We start from the raw sequence: 16,465 nt of genomic DNA, 5'->3' as shown, positions 1-16,465 counted from the left end.
GATAAATATCCCTATAAGGGCAGAATAAGAGACAGAGTGAATAGAAATCTATGTAAAATCAATTTATAGAATGGAGTGATATAGTCATAAGAAGTACTGAGTTCAACATAATCTGGAGTTTGTAAGGGAAAAATATTCTCCTACGTATCTAGAATGATTATAGCCATATTAACATATTGATCTCATAAATTTTACCTCTAGACCTCTGAGAGAATGAATTTATTTTAATTTTGAGCCACCACATATGTGGTACACAGGCATGGAAATGAATACAAGTACTTTTACATATTGTTTGATTTTAATCTTTTAGCTAATTTAGTCCATTTTAGTGAAAAATAAAAGAAGTCATTTAAAATGAATGAAAAATGTTCCATGTAGTCTCAGGCACGTAAACACTTCATCTCCATTGGGTAGTGTTGTTTGGGGGGGATTAAAAGGTTCAACCTTGTTTTCAGGGCACATGTCATTGGAAGCTGGATTTGAGAGCTTAAAAACTTGCATTAATTTTAGTTTTCTTTATCCACGTTATGCTTGCAGTTTCAAAATGTGAGTTCTCAGCATCCAGTTCCATCAACCACGCCTGTTACTTGATGCCACACCTTCCCTCCAAAGCATTGTTTGTTTTTCGGATCTGTTGGACAAATAAAGCCTTCTTTCTATGTGTTGTCTCACTCATGGTGTTTTATCACAGCAATAAACTGCAAATGTGGTCAATTGGGAGGAGAGATCACCAATAACCTTTGGATCCATCATTTTGGAGAGTAGACAAACATATCAACTAGTTATTAGGAAAACATATTAAAAATAATAAGTCTGGCTATAAGACTTCCATATTATGCTATTTGTAATATGGTTGTTGAGGGACACTCATATATTAAGGCTCATATATTTAAATGTTTTGCTCTTGGTTGGTGGAATTTTTTGGGAAGGATTAGGAGATATAGACTTATGGGGATGTGTCGTTGAGGGTGGGCTTTGAGGTTTCAAAAAACTCACACTATTTACAATGTGTTCTCTGTCTCCTTATTGCAGATCCAGATAGGAGTTCTTAGCTGTTTTTTTGCTGTTATGTCTTTACTCAATTGTCCTGGACTCTAAATCTTTGAAACCATAAGCCCAATTAAAGCTTTTCTCTTATAAGTTGCATTGGACTTGATGTTTTATCATAGGAATAGGAAAGTATCTAATATACATATTTTAACATGACTGAAAATAGATGTGTAGCCGGGCGTGGTGGCGCACGCCTTTAATCCCAGCACTCGGGAGGCAGAGGCAGGCGGATTGCTGTGAGTTCGAGGCCAGCCTGGACTACAAAGTGAGTCCAGGACAGCCAAGGCTACACAGAGAAACCCTGTTTCGAAAAACCAAAAAAAAAAAAAAAAAAAAAAAAAAAGAAAAAGAAAAAAGAAAAAAAAAAAAAGAAAATAGATGTGTAATGGGACATACCTATGACCTCAGCATTTGGGAAGATGAGAGAGAAGATTCAGAAACTCAAATCCTAGGATTTGCAGTTAAAAGTAAAAAAAGAGAAATGATTGAAATAGTATGAATATAATTCAGAAAGAATGTTTTATGTTAAATCACCCTCTATACCATTATATGATGACTTATAAATACTCTATGTTCTTTTATGTAATTCATAGTGTAGTATCTGCATATGCAAATTCATGCATCATATTCTTCTAAAACTAAGAAAAATTATTCTAATTGAAAATACTGTGATAATAAAGATTATGGGATGATCTGTAATAGTGGATAGCAGTTTTCTCAATATCCAAGAATTCATACTGGTGAAAAAAACTCATATTGATGCCAAAGAATTTGAAAACACCTTTATATTTAAACAATCTTTACCAGACTAATTGATTATGCTTTACCAAGGCATAATGTATTTATCTTAGTGATAACCTATAAATACCAAGAATGTGAGAAAAATATTATCATTATAAATAGTATCTGAGAATTCATACTGGGTAAAAAAAACATGACAATAAGGAACATGGTACTTCTTTTGAACTAGTTGAAGTTGTTCTGAAAATGAGAGGACTCATACTGGGCATTTTTATGAATGATAGCAATATGGGAAATCCTCTATTGTATTTGATAATTTACTAAATATCATATTCATACTAGTAAGAAAAGTAACGAGAATAATGTTCATGTCTGCTCAGGATTAAATTTTTATTATGTAGTAGAGAATTCATACTGATAAAAAAAATCTCATGAATATAAGAAATACAATAAAGTTTTCATGAGGTGTGGGTAATTATTAAACACCATAACATTCACACATTTTAGAAATTCTATGATTGCTATCAATACAAGAAAGTCTCTACACATAATTGGGTTCTCTCTAAAACTTGATGAACTCATATTTTTGATAAAGTTTTTAGTTTATTGACTATTTAACCACCTCTATTCTTGTTTACAAATTGATTAATAGAGAATTCATACTGTTGAGAACATGGAGAATGTAAGAATGTCCTTATTATATTTGCGAGAACTCATACTGTTATTTTCTTATATTATTAATAAAAAGTATACTAACACCCTTACTGTGTTTGATCACTTTAGTAAAATTTTAACATTTATGTTGGTTTTGAAATTAATTAATAATATAAGAAAATTGATAAGACTGTTTTTGTGTACTGAAAAGTGACTCAGAATAAAAATATTTCTATTGTAGTGAAGGTCTTGATATGTAAGGAATTCAGGAAAGATTCCAGATATAAGTCAAATTCTAGAACATATCAATGAATTTATATTTATGCAAATTATCATGTGTAGTGTACCCAAAGAAAGCCTTTGGTCAAAAAAGAAAAGACAAATATTAATATACAAAAGAGAATTCATACTGATGAAAAAATTCTGTGATCATAAAACCAGTGGAGAGATATATTAGCTGAATTTCCTCCATGTGACCAAATTCCTGACATAAATGTCATAAAGATGATAAGTTTACCTGGGTTAATGGTTTTAGAGGATCAATTTCATTGTCATTTGAGCTTGTTATGGTGTTAGGGGCATCAGTGTGAATAGATGTGTACACTTAACAGTGGACATGAAGTTGAGATTATAATAGGAGCCAGCAAAATGTATCCCATGACCCCCTACACACAACCTCCTTCCTTCAGCTAAGGTTTACCTCCTAAAGTTTCCATAACTTCCCAAAACAATGACACAATGTGGTGCTCAAGAACTCCTGTACATGGCTTCATTAAAGGCATTTTAGTTTGATCCAGAGAAAATGAAACTAAATTGCTATCAGTTTGCCCATTATAAGAGAATTCATACAGGAGTGAAAACATGAATATCAAGTACTTAATTATATAATTGATTCTAGAAAAAATGGATATAAAGCTGACAGGGAGGACTTTGAGGAACATGTGCCTGTTCCTAAGCATTAGAATCTCATGTTATAAGCAATGTACAAGAAATTCTTTAGTCAAAGAAAGAAAAAAAATCTTAATATTCAAAGAGAATTCATACTGATGAAATTCCTTAGTCTCTTTCGATGTGATTATTAAACTAGTGATGAGCTCATTTTTTGAGACAGCTTCTAATTATGTAGCCTTGGCTGGATTGGAACTTGATACTTAGACTAAACTGGACTCCAACACACAGAAACCCACCTTTCTTTACCTCCCAAGTGCTGGGATTAAAGTTGTGCACATAGTGTCTAGCTTGCATTCACCTTTCATATCTATGTTTTTAGAATATCATAATATCTATTCTCAAGACAAATTGGAAACATAGAATCTTTTAATGCTCCCTTAAGCTCGTACATATATTTCTAAGTTACATGGTTTTACCCAGTACAATTTAGCACCACAGAGGTCATTAGGGAGAAGATTAGATATTCTATTAGTTACTTTTCTCATTGCTAAGATTAAATACCCTGATAGAAAAAGTGGCTTATTTTGTCTCACAGTTCAGAGGCCAGTCCACCATGGCAGAGAAGTCATGTAATAGAGGCTGCTGATCATATTTCATTCAAAGCCAAAACACGCAGAGATTTGAATGCTCATGTTCAGCAAGCTTTCTCTATTTTGTGTAGTTTGCTATGCAAACCCCTAGTTGCTGCCCAAATTTATGATGGATTTTCCCACTCAGTCTAACTTAATCAAGAAAATCAGTCACAGGCATGTCCAGAGACTCAAGTAATTTATGTAATTCATTTCAGGTGTGCTCAGAGGTTTGCTGACTGGTTATTTATAGATTGTGCCAAATTCACACTTAATATTAATGCCTACAAGCATGTCTTGTGTTGGCTCTGTTTCTTAACTATTAGACTTTATTAAACACCCAACTATCATATAAAAGAGGGAAAAAAGATTAAAGGGAAACAAGAATAAACCCTCCGTATCTGTTCCATGGAACAGATCCCCAGGTGTCTCTGGCCTGTGCGCTAGTCCACTAGTCCGGCCTGTACGCTGGTCCTCTCCCTGATCCATGTGCGCTAGTGCTCCAAACCTGCGGCCTTCTCTCCTCTCTGCCTGTGTCTCTTTCTCTAGCGTGCAATGGCTGGGCCTCCTCTCAGGATCCTTCCTCCCATCAATGTTCTATTAGAAACACAATAGCCTGGTTGGAGTCCCTGGTCCTCGACCCAGGATGGCTCCACTTAGTCTATCACAATGTTAATCTCAGTGGGGGTATCCATGGTGTTTCCAAGCGCCTTCACCTGGGATAATGCCTACAATCCTTCCCACACAAAACTACATACAGTGTTACCAGGTAAAGGACAATACTCCATAATGGAAGAATTGGGGCACAGCAATACAGAAAATCCCACAGGGAACATAGCAAATTCTTCAGCTGTATGATTGGCACCTAGAGACTGTGATAGAATCATTTGAGTTTCAAAAGGCTTGGATATCCCCACCCACTCAGCTCTGCGTCCTACATCACACATAGCCTTTAATTTGGGCATGGCCCGCTCCGTGCCTGCAATGTTCTCTGGGAGACATCCTACAGCCTGGCATTTCCAACTTCCTGTGATCTCCATGGCAATTTAGGCTTTGCCTTCATAGATTTACAAATATCCCCTCAAGAGCAAGACCCTAATATCCCCTCAGTGTTGCTTATTTTAGTATCTATAAACTGATGCCATGTGTATAGTTTTTGCAATCTTTGCTGTCATTGTAAGATGTAGCCTGACTGTCTTGAACTATAGCTATATCCACTCCTGTGTGATGAGTCTGGATGGAACACTTTTCTGGGCATTTACTTCCAAGGAGTAAGAAACCCCCTCTGCTACATTTTCTGTTCATGTATTCTCTTTCCAAATAGGCTTGCATTTTCACTCCCCAAAAGCGTTGTTGAATGAAGTTTCCCCCTTAGGCACATTTCCCATCATCTCAGTGCAGGGGACAATATTTCTTTTTTACCAGGTATGGCCTCTTTTCCAGGACATGTATTGGGTGAAAAGTTTAATTTATTTAAGTTCTTTTCATCACTAACAAAGTACATTTTTAATATCTTTCAGCCCATCTCTTTGTTCCTTTTTTTCTCTATTGCCATATGTAAGTGTAGCAAAACTAGTCATATCATAGCCTGAATGTAGTCTCATTTTGGGATTTTTCACTACCAATAAAATTCATCCTTTATCATTTAACTGAATTTCATTCACGGTCTCAGGACATGGACAAAATGGAGTCAGATTCTCAATCTAAACATCACACAAGTGGCTCCAGCTCCTGAGAAAGTCCTTGTTCCTTTTTGGAGACTCATGAGACATGCCTTCCCAGTCTGTATTTCTCTTGGCCTTTTTGTACACACAGTTTCTGTCACAATGGCCCACAAATCTCTAATTACAGTATTCAAATGCTTTTATAGTTGACAGAGCCACACTCTACCATACTGCTCCCCGAAATCAATGCCAAATGATTAAGAAATCTGTTGTTTAATGATATGAGTACAATCTAAGAAATGTATCAATAGAAGATTTCTTTGTTGTGAGGACATTATAAAATGTATTTACACAAAGTAACTTGACTAGAATGCCACTGATTATATTATTTTATGGGATTATCATGTATATGTTCATAATAAAGTAAAACATTGTTTCACTGTACTTGATTGTACTTACTCAGTGTTCTTTTCTCCTCTTAGTTTAAAGAAGTAAGCTTAATATATTGATATATAACCTTTCTTATCATCATGGAAATTTTTTAGTTTCTCATCGTCTAGCATGGACAATTAAGCAGTATGGTGTTCCTCCTCACCTGGGAAGTTACCATACTAATGCCAAACAGTATGAACAGCCACTCACCATCATAGCACGCTACATCCCAGTACTAGATCACCCAATAACCCTCTTGTTTCATTCTCCCAAGCACAAGGATTATGTGCTTACAACATGACTCAGCAGTTAAGAGGACATTCTATTCTTGCAGAGGACCTGATTTCAGTTACCAGAATCCACATGGTGGCTCACACCCATCTGTAACTCATAACGGCAATTCAAGGGGATGCTATGCCCTTTTCTGACTTCCTGGGGGCAACAAACACACAAAAATACAGGCAGTAGACGCATACACATAAAGTCTCAGTTTGCTTTTCCATTCACAATCCTGCCTGCTGGCATGCTTCCTACTTCACGACGGTGATAAACTCTTATCCCTGTAGAACTGTAATCCCAAATTAACCTTTTCTTCTATAAGTTGCTTTTGTCATGGTATTTTATCACAGCAATAGAAAAGTAATGAATGCAGATTACTATATTTTTTTGAGTCAGTTCTCTCATTGAACTGTAATCACCAATTCAGCTAGGAAGGCAGGCTAGTGAGCTCTAGGTAGCCTCTTGTCCCTGCCTTCTTTGTGCTGAGATTTAATCTCAGGCTGCCATGCTTGGCTTTTTTGTGGTCACTAGTCCTTTTGCTTGCCTGGATTATTGACTGAGACAGTTCTCTAACCCTCAGGCCGTATTTTGACTCTCTTCCCATTTTCTTTTTTATTACACATTATATAACACATTATATATATATATATAAAATCTTTGTGAATACTATGAGACTATATGAAACATCTGGTCTCTTGTGAATATGTTCTTTAATGTTTATATTGGAATCTTAGTTCACTATGTGACAATGTTGGGAATAAGAAGTAATTCATCCACAAAGACTTTATATAATGAATAATTAATATTATTATCATAGAGATGGATTAGTTATTATAAGGCTCTGCTTGCTATAAACACAAACTTGGTAAATTATTGCCTTGCTATCATCTGCCATGAAAGGCTGCATAAAGATTGTGACAAAATTTTAGCAATTTGATACTAGGCTTTTCAGTCTCTAGAACCAAGAGCTAAGTACATTTCATTGGCATATAAATTACCCATAGTCTTAGTTAGGGTTATTATTGCTGTGCTGAAACACCGTGGGCAAAAGCATGTTGGGGAAGAAAGCTTTGTTTGGCTTTTGTTTCCACATCTATACTTACACAGTCCTGGGATGATGTTGCCCACATTCAGGCTTGCTTTTTTATTTTCAATTAACCCAGTTTAAAAAAAGAAATCTCTCAGGAACTCCGATAGGCTAAACAAATGCCAACAGCTTCCTACTGAGATTCTCTTCTCAGGTGGTTCTAGGTTGTGTCAAGCTGACAATTAAACTTAGCCATGACAATTGGTCTCACTTTGTTCCTAAATCGTTTATTTCCTTATAATTAATGTAAAAATTTAAAAACCTAAAACTTTACTGATTTTTCCTACTAAGATCTTCAATATGCATATATATATAATAACACTAGTGATTTTTAAAAATTTTAGTGATTGTAATTTTTCACTCTAGAATTTTGGTTCTTTTTCATAATTTTATTTATTTTTTTGATTCATTCTAATTTTCTTCATGTATCATTGTCTTTATTTCTTTTATTTTATTGTTCATGTTTTCCACCACTGATTTGAAAATATTTACAGTAACTATTTCATTTTACTTTTTGTGGAAAATGTCTCATCGTGTGTTCCTGCCTGGCCTGGAACACATAATGTAGATCAGGCTAGCCTTAAACTCAGAGATTTTCTTGCCTCTGCCTCCTGAGCGCTGAAACTAAAGGCATGCACCACCATGCCTAGTACATTTTAAAGTCTTTAAACTTTAAATCTAATGGGTAGATATCAGAGATGAAGTTATTTAATAATCCAATGTCTCTAAGAAGCTGTTGATTTTTTCATTAGCATTTAAAAATTTAAAGTCAATAAAGCACTATATAGCCTGTCTCTGGGAGATCTTTGTTTTCCCTTTTTGTTTGATAAGCATCTCTTTTAAACTATGATTGGACTTCTCTACAACTGCTTGTCCTGAGCAATTTTGTGGTATACCTGTAATATACTTCATATAATAATATGCAAAAATCACTTCCTTTTACTAGAGAGACATGCTGGAACATTGCAGTCTTAATTTGTACAAGCATCCCCATACTAGCCATAACTCCTAATAAATGTGTAATTACAGAATCATCTTTTTCAGAACTTAAAGAAGTTGCCTACGGAAATCCTGAAAATGTATCTATGGTATGGTTGCACGTACTTTAATTATTCAATCTCTGCAAAATGGAACACACAAGCCATTGTATGACCTTGTTCCAAGGCAACACCAAACAGGATCTGCATTTCTAATTTAGCATATAGGTTCAGTAACTGAGTCTTGACAGCATGATACAATATTCCCTCTGACCATGTTGACCAATAGAAAATAGCTTTTCTGTCTAGCATCTCAATGGGTCATCATTCTGCAATTTCCTTAAGCCTTTGTGGATTTTTCTTATCTAGAACTACTTCTTTTGGTGTTATTGTAAGTTCCAGTAGGTTCTCTGAAGGTTCCCTATTTTGATTCAAAGATTCCTCCAACCTCTGTTCTATGGCCATTACTTTAGCATCTAAGCCCGGTGCAGTGGCACACACCTGTAATCCTAGCACTCAGGGAAGCAGAGGCAGGTAGATCTCTGTGGGTTTGAGGCCAGCCTGGTCTACAAAACAAGTCCAGGAGAGCCAAGGCTATGCATAGAAACCCTCTCTCAAAAAACCACCCCTCCCCCCAAATTAGCATGTAATTTCTCCTTCTCTTCTTTCTGCAAGTCTACCTTATTCTTATCTCTCCCCAGAAGATACGTAAAACTGTAATTACCACGGAAAAAAACTATCTGTATGCTAAAAGAAGCAAAATCATATAGAATGCAGATGTCAGTATGTCTTCCTTCATAGGAATCTTCTTCTCTAATCTCAATACCCCTTTCTAAAGACTGTACTTTTTAATATTCAAGCCAAAGACATCTTTCTATGATTTTTTAATGCCAAACTCCCTTTTATTTTATTGTTTCCCAAACTCAATACCTTACCAGTTCAGATACTTGGGGCTTCTCAGTGTGCCTCTGGCTTCCAGAGTTGAGCCATCACGCTTCTGGTTTTTGGTTCACAGGTTGAGGATTTCTGCCTCCCTCATGGGACCCTGACCCCTCCCCCACTTTGGGAAGGTGTTGAGTCCACAGTTTGCTCCTCCCTCCAGCACAAGTCAGGTCAGCATGAGCCCTTTCTTAAAGGGATTTAACTTCCTGCCTTGGTTAGGGAATTGAGTCTGGCTTTGGGAAGCTTTCCTGTGTCGAAGAGCCATTTTTTTCCTCAGCAGGGACCTCTTAAAAGAATTGTCTCTATTTCACCTCTCTGTATTTTTTCTTTCTGTTTTTGTTTTTCTGAATCCAGCTGTTGGCTTTGCTCAGGCTCAGAGGGTCTAATCAGGGAACTGTGAGCTCCTGGCTTAGAAATTGTGGTTGCTAATTAACCTTTTTCTCTTAATAAACAGAATAAACTGCTCTGTACCCACAGGGTACTCATTCCTGTATAAGTTTAGAGCCTATCTAAGTTCTGGCCCTACTTGGTATGCGAGAATGTTAGTGATTAAAAATGTGTTCTCTCTTAACCAGGCTAAAACACAAATAATTGAGACTGGACTATTATATTTATTTAACAAGCTTCACAACACAAGAACTGAGCAGTAGAAGTCTATTTTTAACCCTCTGTGCTGATCTGGCTTCCTCCCAGTGTAAATCCCTGAGATACTTGTTTTTATGTCTTTCATCACTCCAGGTTATCTCTCCTGATCTCTCTTGGACATCTTCTCATGGCACAATCCCCCCTCATTTCCTGGATGTCAGGAAGTCCAGCCCCAGTCTCCTCTCTGCTCGGTCACTGGCTGCCAAGCCTCTTTATTGACATATCTGATAACAACTGGGGAGTGAAGTTTAGACAGGAGATTCTCATCCCAAGGACTGCAACCAGATACGGGGCCACAGAAATCAGCATCTGAATCTTTATACAATGCACAACACATTATTATAATACCATGTTTGTGTGTTAAGTACCGTACTGATTAATCCATTTCTTTTTCTTTCTTCCTTTTTTCTTTACTTTGCTTTTCCATCACCTTTTCTTCTTCCTTTTCTACCTCCCTTTTTTTCTTTCTGTCTTTTTTTTTCTTCTGAACTTGTCACATTTTTTTCCTCCTGAAGTCCTGTAGTACTTTCCACATTCATCAGCAATGTGTGACTATTCTAGTGTTCTAGCTAGGTTTCTAGTGCTGTGATTAAACACCATGACCAAAACTGACTTGTGGGAGAAGCAGTTTACTTCATCTTACAGCTTACAGCCTATCATGAAAGGAAGTCAGGAAGGAGCTCAAGGCAGGAACCTGGAGACGTAAACTGAAGAAGAGGCCATGGAAGGACACTACTTACTGGATTTCTCCACATGGCTTGCTCAACCTGCTTTTTTTATACAACCCAGAACTACTTGCCAAGGGTAGCACTGCGAACAGTGGGCTGGGCTGTCCCATATCAACCATTAATCAAGATAACACCTCACAAGCTTGCCAGCAGTCCATTCTGATGGAGAAGTTTTCTCAATTAGGATTCCTCTTCTCAGATGACCCTAGTTTGTGCCAAAACCAAACAAACACTATCCAGAATGTCTAGTTTTTCACATTTTCACTAACACTTTGTCTTTTCACCATTTTTCTTTCACTATTTTGAAAGGTACATTTGATACTTCCTTATTTTAATTTGTATCCCTGGCAGCTACTGGCAGTGAAAATGTCTTAATGTATCTTTGTAATACTCAATTTTTGGGAAAAGTTTTCCTTCCTGTCATTTTCTAAATTCTTTGGTTACTGTTCAGTTTTTATTTGTTTATTTTTAACTAGTGCTAGCTGCTGGATCTCACATTAGCATCTGAACAAAGTGTTTTAGAAGGTTTTCTCCCTAAGTTCCTCACACTCACCCCTCCCGCCTCATCTTTTCAATTTCTGCCATACTCCTTTCTGCTCTCACATCACATTCCTATTCTTCCCTTTCCTTCCATAATTTGTATACTTACTTGTTCTCCTTTTAGTTTTTAAGTTTTATCTACAATTATACCAGTTTATATACATCAATCCAATATATATATATATATATATATATATATATATATGAATTACAACATAGGATCCAAATATGGAAGAGAACATGATTTATTCTGAGTTTGGGTGACCTCCCATAACATCATGGTTTCCAGATCCACTTTTTCCTGCTGATTTTCTAATTTCACTTTTCTTTACAGCTGAGTAGAATACCACAGTGGGCATGTACTTACTTTCTTTTATTCATTCATTCTTTGACAGTCATCTATGGTGATGACATCTCCCTGATATTGTGAATAGTACATCAATCAATGATGTGCCAATATGTCTAGGGTGGCATATAGATTCCTATGCCCACCAATAGTACATCTTGGTGTCATATGGTAATTCCATTTTTAATTTTTTGCAAAGCTGCCACACTGATATTCTTAATGGTTGTACTACTCTGCACTTCCAATAACAGAGAGCAAAAGTTCCTTACCTGCATTTCTTGGCAGTAGTCATTCTGACAGAGGTGATATCTCAAAGTAGTTATAATTTGTATTTTCTTTGTGGATAGGGATTTTGGACATACATCAAGGCATTTATTAACCACTTGTGCTTCTTAAAAAATATCTGGGCTGGGAGGGGATGGTATATGCCTTTAATCCCAGAACTTGGGGGGCAGAGGCTGTTGAATCAGGTTTGAGGCCAGCCTGGTCTACACAGTAAGTTTCAGAACACTCAAGTGCATGCTGGGATTTAGTCTGGCTTGGGATTGCACAGGATTTGCTCATGATGTTGCAAACACTGTGAGTTTATATATGTAGCTGTGCTGATGTGTCTAGACTATGGTGTTCCCTCATAGTCACCCACGTCCTCCGGCTCTTACATGTTTTCTGTCTCTTCAAAATTGATCCCTAGAGCCTTTGATGCCTGCGTGAGCCTCTTTTGTGATTCTCTTTGTCTCTCTTCTCTGGCCAAGACTTCTTACTTCTCCATCTAAGAGAGGTAAGAGTGCATATGTTGAGTATGAGGGCTGTAAAAAATATTTTAGTTACAAATGCTTTGTTGGATGTGTACCTCAAACCGTTCATTGTTTCTTAAATTTTAGCTGTGATCCAATCTTTTTAAAAACAGTTTTACAGAGTGAAGTGTAAAAAAAAAAAAATCACTCTAAAGTCTAGGTTATCACTAGACCTTTGTCTAGCTGCAGTCCTAGACAGCGTCTTGTATATTTTTGTTTGGAAGAGTCTTAGAATTTTATGTGCAACTTTTAATTACTCTGGGATTTACTTTAGTACAATATGTGAGGCTTATGGTGAGTTTTTGTTTGTTTTAACAAGTTAATTTTTAAAAAAAGTTAGTTTAGTTTATTGTGTGGGGGTGCTTTTGCTGCATGTATGTCTGTGTGTTATGTGTGTGTCTGCTGTCCTACGAGGCTACTCCGAACCCCTGACATTGGAGGTACAGATGTTTGTAATCCATCATAGGGGTGCTGTGAATTTAACCTGAAATAAAAGCCACTGCTCTTAATTTCTAAGCCATCTGTATAGTGCCATAATTGCTTTATGGAGTTGTATTTTGCCCTTGAGCATCCAATTTCTTTCTTTTTAAAAAAATTTATTTATTTGTTATGTTTATAATGCTTTGCCTGTGTGTACACCTCCACACCAGAAGATCTCAGTATAGGTGGTTGTGAGCCACCATGTGGTTGCTGGGAATTGAACTCAGGACCCTTGGAAGAGCAGCCAGTGCTCTTAACCTCTGAGCCATCTCTCCAGCCCCAGCATCCAATTTCTTAAATAATATTTCTGTTTTTGAGAATTGTTTATTCATTCTTTAACAATTTCATACATATATACAGTGTATCTTGGTCATATTCATCCCAAACTTCCCTCCCATTCCCTATCCAGTACCATTGAAAGGCTGTCTTTGTGCAGTTGATTGTTTTTGCACATTTGTCAGAATTTGCTTGGTCTATTTTATATTATTTTTAGTTGATCTATGTCTACCCATTGGCCAATAAAACTTATTATTGATTGATTGATTGATTGTGTGTGTGTGTGTGTGTGTGTGTGTGTGTGTGTGTGTGTGTGTGTATGATGAGTGAGTATGGGCATGCACATGTGTGAAGATCAGAGAACAAACTGGGGTGTCAATCTTACCTTGTACCTTGTTTTGAGAAGGATACCTTGTCTGTCACTGCATATGCAATATTAGGTGGCCTTGTGAGGCTACATCTGGCCCTCAAACATTCTAATCACTGAGATGTCTCCCTGGCCCTACTGAATATATATTTAAGTTACATTTTTATTTACTTTTAGTATTTTTGTCTCATTTTGTATAGATCTTATTGGTTTCTTTATATATTTATATCATACATAGATCTGATCAGATTGCTAATAAAATTGTGGTGAAATGTGTCATTTTAACAGTTACATGAAATGTAGAATAGTTACCTTCTTTGCATTCCTCTGCCTTTCCATTTCAATAATGTCATTGCCTTGAGTATTTCCTCTATATTTATTTAAAATTTCATCTGAGTATTATGACTACTAAACATAGTTTAGGAAGCCAAGGAAAGTTTGTTGTATTATACATATTTCTGTGTACCTTATTCTTTCTTTCTTTCTTTTTTTCTTTCTTTCTTTCTTTCTTTCTTTCAAGACATGATTTCTCTGTGTAGCCCCAGATGTCCTGAAACTTATTCTGTAGACCAGGCTGCCTTCAAAGTCAGAGATCTGCCTGTCTCTGCCTCCTGAGTGTTGAGATTAAAGGGATGGGCCACCACACCAAACTTCTTTCTTCTTTCTTGATCTTTTAAGATAATATCTCTCTGTTTTCCTTTCTCCTTAGAGACACTTTCATGGTTATTTGAACATAGATGTACAAATACCAAATTACCACAATTAGCAGTCACATGAAAATGTCTCCACTTCTCTTTCATTTGGGAATGATTCTCTTAGGGTGTCTAGACATCTGAGTTGATGGCTCTTTTCAGTAAACGATTTAAAAAATGTATAATGCTTCTTTGTTTTTAGTTTCTTCTGGGAATTCACTGAAATTACAGTTATTTTCCTGATGTGAACATATTATATCCTTTGTCTTTTGTTTTCAGAAATATGCCTGTCGTGTGCTTGGCTTTGACTGCTTGGGTTTATTATATTTGGTGTTTACTTATTTCCCTATTTTGCTTACCAATGTTGGATTTTTTTCAGCCCATTACTTACTTGAACACTTTATCAATGTCCTCTTCTCTCCCATCAGGACAGAGTGACAAATGTTGGATGCTTTGTTATAGTCTTGAATGTCTAATTGGTTCTATTTCTTTCCTTCCTTCTTTCTTTTTTTTTCAAGGCATGTTTTCTCTGTGTAGCCTTGATTGTTCTAGACTCATTTTGTAGACCAGACTGACCTTGAACTCACAGAGATTTTCCCACCTCTGCCTCCCAGAGTGCTGGGTAAATTACAGGCATGCACCATTCTGCCTGGATATTTTGTATTTATTTTAGGCTATTTTCTCTCTTGTTCAATTTCTTTCTATCTTTTGGATTATTTATTTTCTTTTTTTGAAAAATCCATTCTTGAGCTGAAATTTATTTTCATATGAGCATACTTTCATTTGACTTCATGTTTGAAACAGTTATGCTGAACATTTTGTTGACATTCTCTCATGCACACAGAGATCACTAACACATTGCCTTCTAGTCATATTACTTTTTCTGGAAAGTAGTTGTTAGTCCTATTTGGGTTCACATTTAAGGTATAAAGTCTCCCTTTACGCATACAAACTCTGTTCTCTGCTCTCTTATTTCAGACTTTTCTAATTTGTAAGGCTAAAGATATAGTTCAGCTGTAGAGTACCTCTCTTTTAAAAATGATTTACATATTTTATTTTATATGTTTTACGTGCATATATACCTGTTTGGGGGCATTGCATGCCCTGGAACTGGGGTTACAGACAATTGTGAGCTACTGTGTAAGTGCTGGGAACGGAAACCAGGTCCTTCGGAAGGGCAGCCAGTTCTCTTACCTGCTGAGCCATCCTGTCTAGTGCTGTAGAGTACTACCTAAGCTCTGTGGAGTAAGTCTATGGTCAAATCCGTAGGTTCAACTATGAGGCACATAAAGCATTCCTGACTTTTCCCATTGCTTTCGGGAATGTTTCTGTGATGCATTTGTTGATTTCTTTTTGTTTGTCTTATTTGAAGCTCTTTCAATGATTAACTAAAGTAACGGAATTTGGATAAAGAATTGTATACCCTTGAGACAATTTTCAGAGACGTTAAAGCAGGTGTTGTTATTTTACAGTTCTTATAACTTTAGAGAAAAGAACACTATGTAACAGGTCTGTGGAGATCTGCACATTTTCATGTTTATGTCCACACTAAGAACTCTATGCAATCCTCTAGATCAATAGGTTTAATTAGTTTGATTAATTATCCATATCTATCCAAATATGGATAGAAAAATTTCACAAAACATTGTATCATTGATGAACATGGGAAGGATTTGCTTTCTGATCAATTCACTATAAAAGCTGTTTACATTTTAATATATCCTTAGATATTTTAAGTAATTCTGAGGTTACATAAAGTGATTTGTAGGATATGAATAAGTCATGTGCAAGTTCTATACCATTTTATATGAAGAACTTGAGCATCTGTAGATGGCAATCAACTTAAGAGAGAGCTATGTGTCCTGGAATAGATGCTTCATAGACACTGTGATTCTAAAGATTGCAGACCCATTTGATGCATGCATGTAATGATTAGTGTGGTGACAGTTTGTAGTAAGTGAAATTATATGACTATATGGAGAACTTTATGATGATTATTGTATTTTGCATTCTAAAATTTTCTTGTTATTCTTATTAGCTATTTATTTTATAAGACATTCTGTTTCATTCATGGATTGCAACTCAGATACACTGGAAATAACAAAATTTAAAAGACCATTGTTACATGTAAAATCCACATTAGCCACATGGTGTCGCTGTACACCACAAAGTCTTGAAGCTGGAAATGCACTGATAAGTAAAAAGGAAAGGAGGAAGTTTCATTTTGTCACCCGCCGAGAAAAGACAAAAT

The 16,465-nt window shown here is 36.2% G+C and overlaps 1 protein-coding gene across 1 annotated transcript in view; it reads left to right on the top strand.

Moving 5' to 3' along the window:
• The window catches only part of LOC311596259 (protocadherin alpha-1-like), a gene marked incomplete at both ends in the record, with an annotated part of 31,743 nt that overhangs the window by 8,057 nt on the left and 7,221 nt on the right, over positions 1-16,465 (top strand). The gene's annotated exons all lie outside the window — the stretch shown is intronic.

This window comes from Acomys minous (genome assembly GCF_964271855.1).
Source record: "Acomys minous genome assembly, chromosome: 4".
Classification (NCBI taxonomy): Eukaryota; Metazoa; Chordata; class Mammalia; order Rodentia; family Muridae; genus Acomys; species Acomys minous.
Note: the sequence above shows the minus strand (reverse complement) of the source record. Positions and strands in the feature narration are given on the sequence as shown.